The following is an 18023-nucleotide window of genomic DNA, read 5'->3' as shown; positions in this document are numbered from 1 at the left end:
TGTCAAGTGGGGCCGTCGCTTCCTTTGATTTTTCACATTTTTCCTTTCGCCGGCCTTTTGCGGTCGCTTAAGAAACATTTTCCAGGCTTTTCATCTTTGACTTTTTGCTCGGCTTTTTCTTTACCATTGTTCTTTTCGCGCTTGCCAATTAGTACTATGCGATTTCGAATGTTCTTTTCTTTTCACCCAGCCCAAAATGATTTAGTTTCTTATGCCGCAACCCTTAATTAATGGCTCGCTTATTCCTCAACTTTGTGCTCAGCCGGAGCTTAGTTGGCCAACTATTTTGTCTCATTTTCCGGCTGACTTAAGCGCTTAATAGTTTTCAGTTTTTATGTGCAATAGTTTCATATCCCTGCTACGATCCTTATTGCTGTGTCTTCTTTGGCTGCCACTTTTCTTGCTCAAGTCGAAACTTTTTCTTATTGGAAAGGGTTCGAAACTTTGCTTGCGCTCGTCCTTGTTTTTTGTGGTCGCCCGGTAGTTAATCAATTTTTATGTCCTTTTTTTCCCATGGATTGTGTAAAAAGTTTGGTCTACAAGTATGTTTCGACAAGTCTTTTTGTGGTTGGGCGCAAGGGAAAAGTTTTAATTAAGAAAACCTTGAAGTGATTTATTGATTAGAGCTCGGCCTGGTCAAACTTTCTGTGGTCGCAGTCACCCCGCTCAACTTTCCGACTTTCCTCTAGCTGGCGGAGGTTCCTCTTCTGTCTGTTCCGCTCTCCAAAAAGACAACCAATAGGCGTCCGTCTAGCTTTTTTTATAAGACATAATAGAGGCTCACTTCTTCCCCTACTTAAATCAAGCCGTCCGAGTCAAGTCAACAAATGCGAAGCGCGGCGAAATCAATTCTCCGCCCCCCAGCGACTGGAGAATATAGAAAAATACCGTTTTGCTGCTTACGGAAGCGCAAAGAAATACACCCACTACCCCCACCACTCTCGTACGAAACAATCGTACCATACCATGCTATACCAATCCAAACTAACATTCAGTCTGCTCAACTGGCAGAACGAAACTTTGGACCCGGCCCACAGAAACTTTGGGCATTATTATTACTGGCCAATACGCAGTAAGAAATAAAGTCGAGGAAACAACAAACAAAATGGTGAGCACTTCCGCCCGGCCCGAAAGTAATTACCAAAAGTCGGTAGTCGGGAGTCGGTAGTCGGTAGTTGGGAGCCTAGTGAGGCTTCAACTTGGTCTGTGCCGCACATTTCACGCCTCCGCCCCCTTTGGAAAACCGGTCATTGTTTTAATTGTAAACAATATGAAGATAATCATCAGAGAGCCGAAAACAGTGCAGCTCAGGTGCCCAGTTCTTGGTGACACATGCCCCAGCACCTCCACCTCCACGTCCACGTTCGACTCCACACCCACTGCCACGGCACCTTTTAAATGACCCAGCAGCGGAAGTGTCGCCGTGACTGTGGGCACAACAAAAAAGCGGAACTACTCTTGAAAGATTTGCGCTGGACAGGCAGGCAGGCAGGCACCTTCACCTGGCCGGCTGCTCCGCTGTCTGCGGCTTTTCATCGCAACCGGCAACTTTCGCGGGCTGAACCTGAAGCTGAAGCTGGAGCTGGAGCTGTCATGAGTTGCCGGCCCTCGCATATTATTAACGTTTTAATACGTATTTGTGCTGGCTCTCCCCTGCTTTCGGCCACTTTGGTGCGTGCTGCATGGCGAGGGAAATGGGCAGTGGATGTGGCAGTGGAAATGGAGTGGTGTTGTGTGGTGTGGCCGGGTCGAGTCGGGAAAAGGGGATGGGTTAGTGGACTGAGGGTGTGTCTCGACCACTTGTTGTGGACCGGAGCACGTGGGAAAGTGGAAAGCATTGGGCTTCCGCCTGGACTTACACTTGACAATATCGTTATGGGCGGCTTGTTTGCTTGGAAATTATGCCACAAATGATTAACAGTAATCACGTTTACTTAAGCTAGCTTGAAGATAAAACAATAAATATGATAATCAAATATTGGGCTTGAAATGAAAATGGTTGGCGAATTATAAAAATTGATAAATATATAAGAGATATAGAACCAGTAACCCCACACCCTAATGATAATGGCCATTTAATTGCATTGTTTTCTATTAACCAAATATTTCAAGTGTAGCTTAGAGCCTTGGCATGAGCAGTGCACTGCAGTCGAGCGATCGAGATAGCGCCGAATAAAGCCAGATCTGACCAGAGCACAGTGCAGTGGATGGGATGGGATGGGATGGGATGGGATGCTTGAATGATTTCGCCATATGAGACGTGACACCAGTCCAAATCGACTCAGATCGCCTCACGCCAAGTGCTCGTGCATCCGGTCTAGTTTTGGGGGTTGGGCTGAGGCTTGATTCGCCTGCTAGTTTATATAAGTCTACGCCAAATGGTTGTCTCATGCAAGTGTGTATGTGTGTGTGTGGACTACTCTCTAGATACTAAATACTAGATACTAGATACTCGAACTAGATGACATCGCACAGATGCTCGTACTCGTACTCGTACTCGCACTCGCACTTGTCGTGGTGCTCGAGCTCATGCATGGCGCGCACCAAATACGAAATAAATTACACTTGATTATCTTGTTGCTCGCCTGGCTGCTGCTCGACCGCTGATCTGTTGCAATAGTTTGTCAATGTCCGAAATAGGCGAACAAAAACAAGAAAGATCTATTCTAGCCAGCACTGCGTTACTTGGATGCCCTCTGATTTTCGTTCTCTTCCATTTCAAATTACATTGGCATACGAAATAGCTTGAACATTCTGATCAGCTACCTAGTATTTGCTTTATTAATCTGGAATTTCAATATGTTATCTATGCCAACGTCAACTATAAAGAATACACTAATTGCTTTTATCATCCTATCTTATCTACTGTTCAGTTATGATCAATTAAATGTTCATGTAGTTATTTATGGTCTACTACGTTTTCCAGGGAGCTGCAGTTGTCTAATCAGTAAAAAGTTAAGGACAAGATTTTTTCATAATTTTTATGTTGACCCCACATATATATTCCACTTAGAGAATTCAACGTACTATTTGGTAGAGTATCGCAGACTAACAGAAAGCCGGACGGACGGACGCTGGACATGTGTTGATATTCTACAAGTCATTTGCTGACTTAATTTCCAGCGCTGGAAACGGAATAGAACGGAACCGAGCAGACTGCTGTAGTTGTAGTTTCCACTGGGCGGGGGGTGGTCAGTGGGTGGATGGGTGGCTGGGTGGTTGGTTGTTTTGAGGAGCGGGCTGTAGGGTCATTTCGGCGAGGGCCGCGACATTTGCTCAGCGAGGCGTGCAACTTGGTCGCCGCTCAAGTGAGCGCTGCCATTGGCCGGCGCAAGTTGGATACTTTAGTCGGACTCGGAATCGGAATCGGTTTATACTATATGCCGCGAATGTGTGCTTTATTTAATTCCAGATAATCATCGTGACTTGTTGCGGCGCTCTGCCTCTGTCTCTGTCTCTTTCGGCTTCTGTGGCGCGTTTTAGGGTAATTTTCTTTTCGCAATTGAATGAATTTGCGTTTCATACCGCCACCTTCTCCCCCACCTTCTATGCCCGCCCCACATACTCGTACACTGTGTGTTTTTTATATTGTTCGGTCTCAATAAGAGATTATTCGAGGGCCATGTATAGATGTATATTTAGATGGTTGCGCTCAGCTGCATGGTAGAAATTTTCACTTCCGCTCTTAAAACGATTTCCGGCCGACCATCAGAGGAGTTGGCCGTGCATGGCGAAAGGTTTCGATGCTGCGAACTTTCGAAGGCCCAAAACTTTCTACATGACATTTCCACCTGGATGCTGGCCAAAGTTTCCGTGTTTCGTACAATGTACTAAACATTTTGTGTAGGTCGCCGTGAAACTTTCTTCGCAGCTAATAAAACAAATGAAACCAGCAACTTGGCCGGGTCTTGGGTAGCTAACTACATACATATAAGGGGCATGAGTTGGTGGAATGCCGCAGCGTTGTGCGCCTAAAAGTCAACTTTAATTTAGCATTTTTCATAAGTAGCCTTGGGTGCACTTACTTATGCACTGGAAGGAATGAAGACAGGCAGGCAGGCAAAAGGGGTTGCGATGGCTGCACATGAGCAACTCAAGCCGTAGGGCCAAACTTCCTACTCCGAGTGGATTTAAACGAGAAAAATATAAGAGCAGAACAGGCAGCAGTGAAGTTGGCAATAACAAGTAAAAACTGCAGCAAACTCATTTACACGGCATCGAGCTGGATAATAACGAGACTGGGAAATGGTAAATGCTTAAGACTTGCTTCCTTCTATTTTGTCGCTTAAGCTGAAAATAATTGCAGCCTGCTTGTAAATCCAACAACGCAGCAACTAGCGGCGTCTGCTGTCAGCAAAAGGATAACACGGTGCCTCATTACACACACACACACACATACAGAGAGAGATGCACACGTTAGAGAGCAGAGGAGGGTAAGGACACGGCACACACATGCAACTTCAGCAATTTCCGTTTCCGCTGTTGCACTGCACACTGCTCCCTACAGTCGCCTTCTTCTACTACTTCTAGCCCAGACGCCTCTGTTTGTTTTCCTTTTTTATTTTCTCCCAGCAGCCCTGGCGGGTGGAAAGTCAAAGAAAATGTCTGCGTGAAGAGCTGACTTGGTAGGAGAAATTGAAACGGACACAGGGCAGATGCGGGATTCAGTTGCCCCGACCCTCCACACCACCTAGTAGTCCTTGTAGTCCTAGTAGCCCAACAACCATCTCTGTCAGTTTTCTTTGCCATTTCATCTTAAGTAGCACACAAATAAACAAAGGCAAACAAGCGAGCGGGGATTGCAGAGTCCTGCAGCTCACAAAGGCGCCTCTCCATATGCCAGCACTTTTCGATTAAGGATACTTCGCCTCACCCCCGTGAGTGTGTGAGTGTGAGTGGTGTGTGTGTCTGTGTGTGTGTGTGTGTGTTGACTTTCTAATTAAAAAATGAAGTCCACTCGAGCACAAAGGCGTTTCATTAGACCAAGACTGGACCCAGACTTAAAGTAAGAGGATGAACACTGGAGTTGACTTACCAAAATTTAAGCGGCTTTCTCATTGGATAACTTCTCGATATGGTGTAACCTGCAAGTAGAAAGCAGACGATGGCACAGGGCGCAACGTAAATGTGAGATTAGTAATCTGGTCAATTGGTTCAGATGGTAGGCTGAAAATGTTGTGGAGAATTTAAAGGGGGGGAGTTCACAAGCCCTATGTCTTAAGGAATCTGTCTCTCTTGCTGTCGAAATGCTAACTCAACTGGATTGTTTTAAGTGCGAGCTATTTAGCGGTTTTATCGGTTTAATATTTATCAGTAATTGGATGGGTTTGCAAGTCACAAGCTGCAAGCGAAAATAAAATAAATGTGGTATTGACAAAAAATGGGTAGTGTTTGATTAATAGGTACAAATAAATTAGATCCACGAAGCTGCAATAACAAATAATTGGTGTGGGTCCAAAAATAATAAAATAAATATTTGACTTTCAGCTTCAAAAATATCAAAAGTAATTCACATCATTGAACATATTTATTAATATTAATATACTGATAGATTTAAATTTGTTTTACGTTCAGTTTCTATCTTGAATAATAAATTAATAATTAATTTAGAATATGTAAAAACTTGCAGCTTCTCTATATTTTATCTGCGCTCTCAACTGCCTAAAACTATTGTATAGGTTTGTATAGACACAACATATAAGGTTTTCTTGAATGTTCAGTTCGAGTTGGGATGAAATGTTCTTAGATTTTTGGTTTGTTTTCATTGTTTGTTTGCTTGGTTTTTTTTGTTTTTTTGCACCAATACCATTTGCGATATTTTACCCTTAATTTAAGTTACAATGCCAGTGGCGAGTGCGAATCGAGCCGCTTCAGAGGATCGCCCCGCTTCATGGCGGCCGTGTGTTCAGCGTTGGCAGCTGGCGGCTGGAGCGGCGGCAGCGCCAGTCGCTCCCGAGGAGCGGAACTGTACCGCTGCCAGGAGCAGGAGCGGGCGGGTGGGTGCCGCTGACCGCTCCGGTCGCTGGTGATGCATTTCGGAATTCGGATGAGGGCGGCTCATTTCTCTGGCCGAGTCGCTGTGCACAGACTTTTTACTTTCAGGGGTAATTTTTTTCGTTTGGGACTTTGGGGGGGGCGAACACAATTCACTCTAGCGCTGCGGTCAACGGGGGCCGGGGAGTGGGGTCATCAGGGCTCACTAATTATTAAAAACTTTTCTTTGGTCGCTAGCGGATTCATTTATTTTTAAGGCGCCGCCGCACGGCTTGCTGCATTTGTTGTCACTTCATGTCGATGCACACCGAAAACTATGCCACACTTTTCACTGTTTCAGAGCATTTCCGGTTTTATGAATTTAGTTATTTTGCATTTATTAGTTAATTTATACGTTTCTTTCAAAGGGGTTTTCCAAAGGTTTGTTGCCGCAGCGCTTTCGTTTTTTTAGAAGTTTAATTTAGAATTTCGATCATTTTTTCTTTCTTATTTATTTTGCAAGACTTTTCTTTTTTTGTGTGTTTTATGGCTTTGTTTTTTTTTAGCTAGGTTTCGGTATTCTGTTTGTGAAAAAAAGAATATATTTAATAGATGAAAAAAATAGCAGAACAAAAATCTAATATTCCTAGAGATTTCAGAAATGAGAAAAAAATCTATTTCATTACACAATTAATAATGTTAGGCTTAAAATATACAATCTAAAATTGTAAAGAAATTAAAATTTGATTGGTTTATTACTACGATTAACAACTTAGAAGTGAATATAAAGAAACCACAAAAAAATGTAGTTCTAAAACTTATTTTGTTAATGTTTTTTATATATTTAGTCATTTATTGGTATTACTTTCGTAGCACTGTTTTCACAACATTTAATTTCTGAGTTGGTTTTTTTGTGTTGTTTTTTTCACAGTCGTAATTTGGGCGCACTTTGTCACAGTTTCAGCAAGTTATTTATTTAAAACATCCTTCTGAGATGTTCTCATCATCCCCAAACCTGGCACGTACCATCATCGAAGTGTGGACTTGAACGGGTAACTGATTACTGATTACTGACTAATGTGGACTGCGCTGTTGTTGTTCCCTAGCTGAGTGACCAACTGACTAAGGACAAACCTCCTAACTGACCGCTGCTGCTGCGCTGCATTCGCTGCCAGCCAAGACGATCAAATGTCTTTCAAGAAACGAAGCCCCAAAGCTTTCATATTCGGCTCCGAGTGTGCCAGGGTCTGTGTGAGAGTATTTATATAAAATTAGACACGACCCTCTATATCTCAACTATATAAGTATAAGTATGGCTGGTGTACGTGTGTGTGTGTGAGTGCGAGTGTCTGTGAAAAGTTGCTGACTAAGTTGAGCGGGGCTGCGGCGAATCTGAGGCTCTGGCTGCCTTGAGCGCTTTAGATAATTTCCTGCCAAGTTTTTCCCCGTCAAAGCTAAGACGCGACGCCTGCCAATGCGCAGGCAGGATAATTGCGGGCTAACATGTCGTATGCGCAATGTGGCCACCAATGCCACAGCAACAGCAGCAAGTGGCGCCCGATTACGTGTGTGTTGGTGTGTTCGATGGTTTTTTTGTTTAGTATTTTTTTCAATTTCTTTTTTTTTTTTTTTGGACTTCGTTGGAGAGTGTGTGTGGCCCTTTGGTTGGCTAATCGCGAAAGAAGGCAGCGAATAAACGCGCCGCAAGTTGCACGTACCACAAGACAGCGACACCTGAGCTAATTGAGGAGGATCTGTGACTGGGTTCGATGGGCGAGACGATTGAGCTGGCTGAACTAGGCTGTTAATAGTTATTTCTAGTTTATGTGATAATGAAATTGATTTATTTATTTAATTTAAATATTTATTATTATTTATTTGATTTAAAATAATTATATTTTCTTAGATTTGATTGATTTGAAACTGATTTGAATTGATGCTTCAACTCAGACACACAGCTAATGCACGCTACACAATTTTTTATTTTTTTTGTTTTTTTTTTATGTTGTTTTGTTAATATTTTATTATTATTTTATTTTAATAATTTATGTGGAGTGATTGGAATTTTTACACAAGTCGAGGCGGCGTTCGTCGACGTCGTCGGTAGAAGACATACGCAAGCAAAACTTCTGCCAGCGCGCGTGACTGGAAACGTACTGAATTTTGTATTCTAGACTGCGAAAGTAAAGTGCCAGAAGACCAAGGCGCTGCCTCAGTCGAAGTCGAAGTCGAGAATTCGGACTCCGTTTCCGTTTCCGTCTCAGCTGCCGCCGCTGCTATTGCTGCTATGGCTGCTGCTTCAGTCAACGTCTGCCCACATAAGTGTGCTACACTTTCTTGCAAGCAGGCGGTCCTTCTCCCTACTCCCTGGCATCCCTTATCCAGGCATCTGCGATAACGAGCTGCCTTTTCTATATACACGAGCGTCGTCGCTTTTAAATATATGTATATCCCATATAATAATATATATTATTTATATATGTATTAGGCGACGCCGGCAGCGACAGAGGGAGCAGATAATTTCCTACACGCAGTAAGTGCAAGTAAGTGTGCGCCTGCTCACACACACAACCGCACGCATACCTGCACGAAGAAGCGCTCCAAGGAGGAGCCGATGGCCAAAACGAACGGCCACGAGCGGGACGAGCGGGATGAGCGGCGGGCGGGCGGGCGGTACGACCGTACGCGCGCGTAGCTTAAGAAGAACTAGAAGAGAAGAAGCAGGCAGGCAGCGGCCGCAGCAAGCTGAGGTCCTTGCCGAGTCGCAATCGGAGCGGATTCGGAATCGGATGCCGAAGCTGCTGCGTAGGTGTAGGTGTACCCGCTGCCTCAGGATAATGTAATGCACTCACAGTCGCACACACTCACACTCACACACACAGACACAGACATACGCACACAGACGCCGGCAGAGAGAGGACGCAATTAGAAAGCAGCAGGACACGAAGCAGCCGAAAATCAGGCACGAAGGCACGAAGACCCGAAGCCTGCTGCTGGCATTCTTCGTATTGCCGGTTCAGACACTTTCGAAAGCAGAAGTCCGAGAACAGGACCCCTTTCTCTTCGCATCTCTCTCACTCTCTCGCCCTCTCTCTCTGTCGCCCCTTCTCTTTCGCTCTGCCAGCGTCTTCTAATCAGGAGAAGATAACACACACTTTTTGCTTACCCGTCGGAGGATTCGGAGCATCACATGGGCAATTCTGCAATTCTGCAATTCTGCGTATCAAAATTGAGTTTTGGACTCTGTAGTTTTGAGTTCGTATAAAAAATATATACAAATCATAATAATACGTATATATACTTATAAAAATGTTGCCAACAATCTTTTTTGCTTTGTACTTTTGATTTTACATTTGAATTTTGTAACTTGTGTCTTTGTTCATCTAGTGTTTTATTCTATTCAATTTGTTCGCGACTTTTTCGTAATCTTTGTTTTTCAAATATCATTCGTTATTCGTTTTTTTATTTTTTGATATTTTAAATAACTAAAATGGACTGATGATTTTGTGTTGTGGGAGGGCAAACAAGTTCAAACATATAACAAACTGAGAATCGTCGAGAGTTCCTGCCGGTTGAGAGTTTAGTCGAGACTTTTGGAGATACGGCGAAAAAACACTTGAGAATCGTTCTTTGGAAGCCGGTAAATGTGGTTCGATTCTTTTGTGGTCTGAATGAGTTTTTTTTTTTGTTTTTTGATTTCGATGTTTGGACACACGATCTATCAACTGTTTTCTGGGTATGAATTTCCTTATGATTTTGTTCGAGTTTTAGTTGCTGATTTAGTTGCTTTTTGTTTTTGGTTGTTTTTTTTGAGTGCACGCAAACTTAATACTTAAAAATAAATGAAAACGTAATTGAAAAATCCGAAAATAAAAATTTGTTTGTACGACGACGTTGATGTGAAGCTTTGTACTAAAAATGCGAAAAATTATTTCGCCGCGAATAGGCCGAGGACGACCGCTGACGGTGTCGTTGTCGTTGTCGTTGCGTTGTCGTTGCCGCGGCTCTCTGCCCCAGCCAGTGTGTGTGTGTGTGTATGGGTGTGAGTGCGCTGGTATGTGTATTGGCAGCAAAAAATGTTTGCCCGCCGCAGCCGCGAAAAAATACGCGAATATCCGGGGGGAGGAGTATATTTCCCAGGGAGGCATTGCAAAGCCAAAGGCAACGGCAAAAGCACACACAGTGGGGCTTTGCAAATAAAATCAGCGGCAGCGGCAGCGCAGCCAGGACTTCCTGAGTTGCCCACCCACCCGAAACCGGATACTCTCCCACACGCACACATCGCCACATCGGAGGGGAGCCACGCACACACACAGGCACATAAGCTCTTTGAGCTAGAGCTAGTGCGCATTTCAAATACTCGTTCATGGAGGGGCAAGCAGCGCTGCTGGCGTCGACGTCGCTGCCAGTTGGGGCAGCTTGACAAAATGGAGAATGGGCAGGGGATTTTGTGTGCCTGTGTGTGTGTGAGCCTGGTTAGGCAAGTGTTAGTGAGGGGGGAAGGCAGAAAGAGCATCCCCACATGGTTCAAAAAGCCATTCTCAGAACATTCTCCGCTACTGAAGATTCCCCTATGTTCAAAATGCATTCCACAAGATACTCGAAGATGAAAACCCTACTCTGAGATTGCTGAGAAGAAAGCACTCAGAGTTGCCGTCGGTACTTTCGCTGGGGAAAGGACTCTAAGCTTGTGTCATTTAATATCTCGAGTTGCAACAAATGGGCCCCATTCTAATATAGTCTTTTTATGTTTTAGCGGGCAAGCACGTGCTGAAGCTTGAGAGGTACTCAAATGAAGCTAACAAGTAGTTTTTCTTATGAAAACAGAGCGGTAAAGAAGCGACAAGTAAAAGCAAATATTGTAAAAGCTATTGAATGTATATCAATATCTATTTGTAATATAGAAAATTGGAAACATTTTTTAATTTTCAATAAAATAGGGACACGCCAAATAATAAATTGGGTTTAAGCATAAAAAAGTCCAAAGCTCTTCAATGTGTATAAAATAAAATTCAATGTCCTTTAGGAAAAAAAACCCATTTTTTCGTATGAAAAAGTGTTTGTTATGTTTTGAAGGGTCATCCTACCTAATCAATTCCATAAAATATACTTCTCAAATATTAAGAACACTCAGCTCCTTATTAATAATATAAATTAGTATCCCACATGTGCAATATTATATGATATTATGATGGACAAGTGCATTGGGGGCGTTGAGCATGGGTCATGATTATTTTCGATCACGTACAGGACAATTTACTGATGTTATTTATACATGGCGGTGTTTAGATTTTCTCTCGTGTCCACGGCAATGGCCTGGCTGATCGCAAGGATCCTGGTGAGTCCTGTGAGGCAGTTCGTTGGCCACTCTAGCATCGTTGTCTGCGTCGCCGTCGCCGGGAACGCGGAACGGTGCGAGCAGTCCAACTGGAAAAGCTGAGACAGCCGCTCCAGAGGATCGCTGTGGAAATCTGGCGGCTTTTCGATCGGTTGCAGTGCCTCGCAGTTTCTGTTGGATTGCACCAGGATCAGAGTGTGTGCAAACATGAGAGGTCAGTCAGTAGACTTATTTTTTTTTTTTGGGTTTTCCGTTCAAAATCTTAATAGTTTAATAGCATCTTGCTTATCGGAGGATTCAGTTTTCTTGGGACTAGCATCTTGGGGCATTCGAATTATAAGTTAGATGCCAGCAGACGACGACGCAGACGAGTGGACGCCGTTGACTGGACTGTTGCAATCGAAGCTGGATCTTTGGGTTCAAGATGTCAGCGAATCGTTTTGAATTAATGAAGCGTTTTAAATTTTGGTCTTTATGGGGGCAGCGGCGTAGTATTTAATAATCAATTGGATATGTCAAAAAAATCAGATGATTGCTTTAGAATTTCGTTGTTTGCTTTCAATCGAAGCTGTTATTGTTACACACACCCGCTGACGCACACACACACACACACGAACGCACACGAAAGGACACTCGCGGCCGGATGCATATATTTTTAGACATATATATATATATATATATTTGTATATATTTTATTTCATTTATTGTATATAAATAGTATTTGATGGCACTCGAACTGCAACTGAAGCCTCAGCCCCTCAGCGGGTTGAGAGGCATGGGCGTTTGACTTTGGGGGCGGCAAACGCGCGCGCACTTTGCACCCATTTATATATATATCTATATTCTATACCGTATATATATATATATATGCAATATATATATTTTATATATAATAATGCGGCCTCACTCCACTCCACTCCACGGCGTGTGTGTGTGCTAGTTGCTGGTTGCTGGATTTTTTAGAAAATAAGCAAGTCCGAAACTGAACCGAACCGTCGACGACTTGGACCAACTCTGCGGCTCCTCGCTGGAGCGGCAGCTATCGTTACGCGGCGTTGGCGTTACTTCTTTTGCTCGGTGCGGTGCGTCGAGCCGAGAATATAAAAAAGCAATGTTCTACTCAAAAGACGTCCAAAAGCCGTATGCCAACTGCGGTGCCCGGCCGATGCCTTCCGATGCCGATAGATGCGATGCGATGCGATGCGTTGCGTTGCGTTGCGTTCAGTTCGCTCGGCGTTCCGTCATCGCGACACGGACACGGACTTTGGCAAACGACGACGCGTACATGGCCTCCACCAGGCCGGGGACCACCACACACCCCACGCCCCATCCCTTCGCACCCCATTCATCGACGGCCGCCAAAAAAAGCTACAGACGCGCAAAATGCAGTGAGCCATCCGAAAAACTCCCACCCTTCGTATGTAAAAGCATCTCTGTTTAAGTTTTTTTCCTTTGGCAAAAGTTCGCGCGCGCAAAAAGCGCACACACATACACACTCACATACGGGCATACGGTATCTATGTACTTTGACCACTCGATGTGCGAATGAAGCGCGGTCCAACAGGGGAGAGGGAGGGAGGAGCAGGAGTGGGTGATGTGGGTGGACCAGGCTGCCCCTGCCCCATCAAGAAATAGAAAAAACTTGGCTCCAACTCTACGCAATGTCTACGCGCCCACACTTCAAGCCCAGCCAGCCTAGCCAACCCAGCCCAACCCACTCAATTCCGCCGACCCTTTTTGAGCCGACCAACCACGCACGGCGGTGCTGGCTAGGAAATGCAGCTGCACCACCACCTGCTCCCTGCTCCTTCTCCTGCTCCCTTTTCTCGGCCCCAGAACATTACGAGATGCCTCATCATCGCCATCAGCATCATCATCATCAGCATTGGCATCGGCATCGGCATCAGCATCCTTGCAACGCACAAATCACGCAGGCAGGTGGGTGGCTGGGTGGCTAGGCGGCTGAAGGGCAGTTGCTTGCTGCACGTGCTGGGGCTCCAGGAACAGCTGCTGCTACTGCTAGTGCTGTGGACACTGCAGCCCCCTCCCCCGGATGGCCATGTAAATTTCCGAGGCTTGGTCAAGTAAATAAAATGCAGCCAAGAGAGGAAAGGGTTTGTGGGGGGGCAAAGGACTTCTAAAAATAAGCCGAAAAGAGACAACACAACCAAAAAAGAAGCAACCGCCTCAGTCTAGCTGCTTGCGGATGCGTTTGTGTGTGTGTGTGAGAGTCCTGGAGTGCAATTGCCTTGCAGCGTTGCATCCTTTCGGCTGCACTCGCCACTCTCGTTGCGCAGACCCTCGCTCTCTCTTTCTTACCCACTCTCGCTCTCTCTCTCTCTGTCTCTCCCTCTTCCTCTCTGTCTCTCACTCTGTCTTTCTCTCTGGCTCTTTGGAGTTTTCCTTTTTGCCCATCTAAACTGTGGCAAGTTGGCGTCGACAGCGATGCCGACGCCGACTTCGCTGCCATCTGCTATTTACTAGTGCAGCCGCTGGTAAATGAAGCAGCCACCCAGCAAAACCCCATCTCCCAACCACCCAAAAGCACCCAAAATCCTCCCCAACCACCCACTGCCCCTTTGGCTGCTGCTGCTGCTATCTTCTAGTTGGCAATTGCATTGCCTGCAATGCACTTCTCCTGTTGGGGAAGCGGGGAAGGCCACTGCGGTGCATTGCGCATGTCCTTGTTTACATTATGTGCATGGCTCCAAAACTTCGCGTCTTGCACTCGTGTGTGTTGCTGTGTGTGTTCGTGTGCGGATGTAGATGTGTGTGTGAGGATGTAGAAAAGCAAAAAGTCTACAACTACAACTAAACCTGCTGCTGCTGCTGGGGAGAGCCGCATGCATACCAGCAACACGATGCTGTTGCATGTTGCTGCTGCAGCTGAACGCCGTCACCCGACGACAGGACACGAAGTCCTTGGGAATAAGAGCCGAGCTCAATCGCGGAGAAAGCCCTCTGCGATCTTCAGACCCACTGGACCAAGAAACTCAAAGGAGATATTTCTTCTCTAAGTAATTACTTATATTGAACAATATGGCCATTATTTTGGCTCTTTAAAATAAACATGTCTTTTAGCTAAGTAACTAAAACTGTACTTCCCTTGTTTTCTTTCGCCCGTAGAATATAATTTTGATCTTGGCCATAAGACTATGAAATTAAGTATACAATAAATTAATATAATTCTTTTATTTTTAAATTTGTCAATTGCAAAAACAATTCTGTAACGTGATTATAGCATTCAATTCGTTCTAACTCAGTTTTTTTTTTAATATATGAAGACAAATGCATTTTACAATAACTTTACAAATAAACCATTGGAATAAGATCAGTATAAAAGAAAAATAAGCAAGTAAGTAGCAAAAGTAAGCAGTTCAAGTAAGATTCAAATAGAAAGATAGAAGTAGGATTCAATACTTCTCATTCTTATAAAATCATCTTATACATTTAATATCTGTCTTCAATGTCTTTCTCCTCCAAAAGTGGTGATATCAACAATAATCTTTTCTTAAATGCTCAACATTATATTCGCCATTTTCTATCCTATAAAATCTATCCTATTAAATCAATTTAATGTTATGTTAGGTTGTTAGGCTTATTTTTCATTTAGATACTTTCCATAATCAAACCACATATAAAATACCTCAAACTAAAAGTATACGCTTCGAAGTTTATTATTTACCTAATTATTTACCAATGATTAAATGATTGAATGGAAGGAATGGAGCAATCTTAGGAAAGGTAACCAGAAAAAGTCTTAAAATTATGATTGAAAGTTAAATTGATTAGTGTTCGCTACTTACCCTCAAATAAAAGTACATCGAAAAAATATCACATCACAACAATTTTTTGATATTCCGTTTGCATTTAATGTTCTCTCTAAACTTTGATCAATTTTCTCACTAAGTTCCGTTTTTTTTTGTATGCTTCTTTTTTTTTAATTTTTTTTCAATTTATTTTTATTTTTTTGATAAATTATTATAAGAAAATTTTGCACTTGTAAAATTTAGCGTGTAATTTTTGTTGCATTTATAGACTTTTTGGTTGTTTAAAAATTTTCAGGTAATTTCGTAGTTTTCGATTTCGAGTGTTGACTTCTGCTCTTCTTCTCCTTCTTTTTTTTTGACTTCCCTGGATGCTTTCCAAATATATTCTCTTGCCGAAATGCACAATACAAAAGGTGAATTAACTAAGGATCTACGTCTGAATTTGTAGAAACTGAGAGTGTGTCGGGACGATGACGAACCTTTGGCCGAGACTTGAAGACGGAACGGGCCAGACGATATCGAAATCAAATTCAGACGTTTTAATTTTGGCTCAAATCGGAATCGGTGCGGAACTGAAACTGGAGTTACTGGAGTTACTCAATCGTTTTACTTATTTATTTTCGTTTTCGTATTTCTGCTGACGTTACGGACTGACTGGTATTGCCTGCTTATTTGGTTGCTTCTTGGCTTTGACTTGCTTTGTTGTGGCTAGTTGTAGTTGTTGTTTACGAACGAAATGTTGCGTTTGACTGGCGCTGATTATCAAGTGATTAATATTATTCGATATTGGTAAAAATGTAACTTTGTCTATTTTGTTATTTGTTGTTGGCTGGCTGGTTTTGTTAGTTAGTTTTGGGAAATGAAGAAAAAACTGCTCTACATTCTAGTGCCGGCGCTTACATTGTCTTTGGCGCAAGCCGGTTGGGTTTGTTTTTGGGTTTTTGGCGGGTTTTTTAATGCACTCAAGACGGCATGGCCAGCGTTGGCTGTTCGAGCCCCAGCCCGAGTCTTAGTTCGAAGGGCTGGCGGGCCAACGGGGCGTATGAGCGCCTGGGCCGCATTGCGTATACGTAGAGTGGGCCAGGCTGGGTGGTGTTGTTTCGTTATTGGTGTTGGTGTCTAGTCTTGCACTTCAAGTCATTTTGCACACACTTTCACTTTCACATTCACTTGGCACTTTTTTCGTTCTCGTATCGTTTCTCTGCTTCGATGTCTGTCTTTTCTATTTCTATTGCGATTGGTTGTTTGTGTGTTTTTTTCTTCTTTCTATATTTCTGTTGTAGAGTTTTTTCTTGGGGTGGCTAACTGCTTCTGCTTCTGCTACTGCCTCTGGGTTTGATTTATGCAGATGCGAAGAAGTCTGCGAGAAGTGGCGACCTGCCTGCCGACTGCCTGCCTGCCTGCCTTGCACTGCCTACTGATGTGCCTTGCCTGCTGTCTGCTGCCTGCTGCTGCCTGATCCTGGCAGCACGGCTCAGTTCGATTCAGGACAGGCCAGGACAGGGAGACAGCGAGAACCCGAGGAGCAGAAAAAAGCGCCGCAACTTGTTTCGCGTTTAGCAGTTTTCTGTTGCAATGTCCTGGCAAAAATTGCTAACGATGACGGGCCCCAGAGTCACAGAGCCATAGTCACAGCCAGAGCCGCTGTCGATGTCGATGGCGTCGTCGCTGCAGCGCGTTGATTATGAGGGACGCCAGCCCCTCGGCCGCTGATGGTAACGCTGATGGAGTAGGATGATGCGGATGTGGATACTTGGATACGTGGATACGGATGAAAGTGGCCGCTGGCCGGGCGCGAAACGCGCAAAAAAATTCCGCGGCTACGTCGCAGCTGCAGCGCCAACCGAATTGTCCTCGTCCTTTTTGGTTTGGCTTTGGCGCAAAAAATTGCTGCGACTGCGACGTCAGCGCTGCTCCTAGCTGCTAGTGCACATACACATGCAAACCTCGCACACAACCACACACACACACACACATATACCCACTAGAACAGTGGGCGCACATATGCATTGCTGGACAAATCCAAAAACACAGAGAGAAACAGACAGCAACGCGCGGCGCGCTCAGTCGCGAAAAATCAAAACAAAGCGCGACGACAGCGGCAGCGGCGTCCTCACCAACACATGCCCACTGAGAGAAGGACACGGACAATGCACATACCACGCACACACACACTGGCACACACGCTGGCACACGCGCTGGCCCACACTGGCATGCCGCCCCACACTCTTCACACTTCCAATCAAGAGCAAAACGCATTTTGCTGCGCCTAAAAATCAAACAACGCCAAAAAGTATGCAACACCCAAACCCCCAAGCGACTGATGAGGTGGTTTTTGGACTGGGCAACTGCATGGTGCATGGTGCATGGTGCATGGCTGCCCACTGACTGGGTGGCGAAAAGCTGCAGCTATCGAGCCTAAGTGTACCTAAAACCCAGCCCCTTTCCCGCCAGATGGACCATGCCATTCCGCAGATACAGATATATCTGCAGGGAGGGAGCTGTGGGAGCTGTTGCTCCTGGCTCGGCACTGTTGGTGCCCCCTCATCCGTCCATCCATCCATCCATCCATCCATGCACCCATCCACAAGCCCACCAACACACCATTCCCCCAACCGAAAGCCGACAGGACCCGCCATGTGGCCATGTTTTGTTTTGATTTCGTGCTTCTCACACACGTCCATATGCGGGGAAAATGCAATTTTTTCGTTTTCATTTGCAGTGGCAAAGCAACAAAATGAAAAACGCAAAAAAAACAAAAAGGGAAATCTGCAAGCAAAAAATAAAACAAAACCCTAAGCGAAACGTAAAAGTTTTCTATGTTGCCCCTCCGCGCGCATTCAACACTCTTTTCGTATTTTATTTTGCCGCCATTTATGGGTGTTGGTTATTGGCATTGGTATTGGTATTGGTATATCGTCAGAGTTGGCATTAAAATATCC

General features: G+C 44.4%; 1 protein-coding gene across 6 annotated transcripts in view; it reads right to left on the bottom strand.

Moving 5' to 3' along the window:
- The window catches only part of LOC120453005 (homeobox protein prospero), a 69324-nt gene extending 54117 nt beyond the window's left edge, over positions 1 to 15207 (bottom strand). For 2 of the 6 annotated variants that reach the window (XM_039637512.2, XM_039637515.2), the window contains exons 1-2: positions 9140 to 9218; positions 5036 to 5084 (exon numbers count right to left, since the gene is read on the bottom strand). The gene's annotated coding sequence lies outside the window, so the exon portion shown is untranslated. Of the gene's footprint in view, positions 1 to 5035; positions 5085 to 9139; positions 9219 to 11221; positions 11424 to 15117 lie in introns of those variants that run through there. The other 4 variants (XM_039637516.2, XM_039637517.2, XM_039637514.1 and 1 more) reach the window with 3 other exon arrangements.
- Positions 15208 to 18023: the final 2816 nt, after the last annotated feature.

This window comes from Drosophila santomea, chromosome 3R (assembly GCF_016746245.2).
Source record: "Drosophila santomea strain STO CAGO 1482 chromosome 3R, Prin_Dsan_1.1, whole genome shotgun sequence".
Taxonomy (NCBI): Eukaryota; Metazoa; Arthropoda; class Insecta; order Diptera; family Drosophilidae; genus Drosophila; species Drosophila santomea.
Note: the sequence above shows the minus strand (reverse complement) of the source record. Positions and strands in the feature narration are given on the sequence as shown.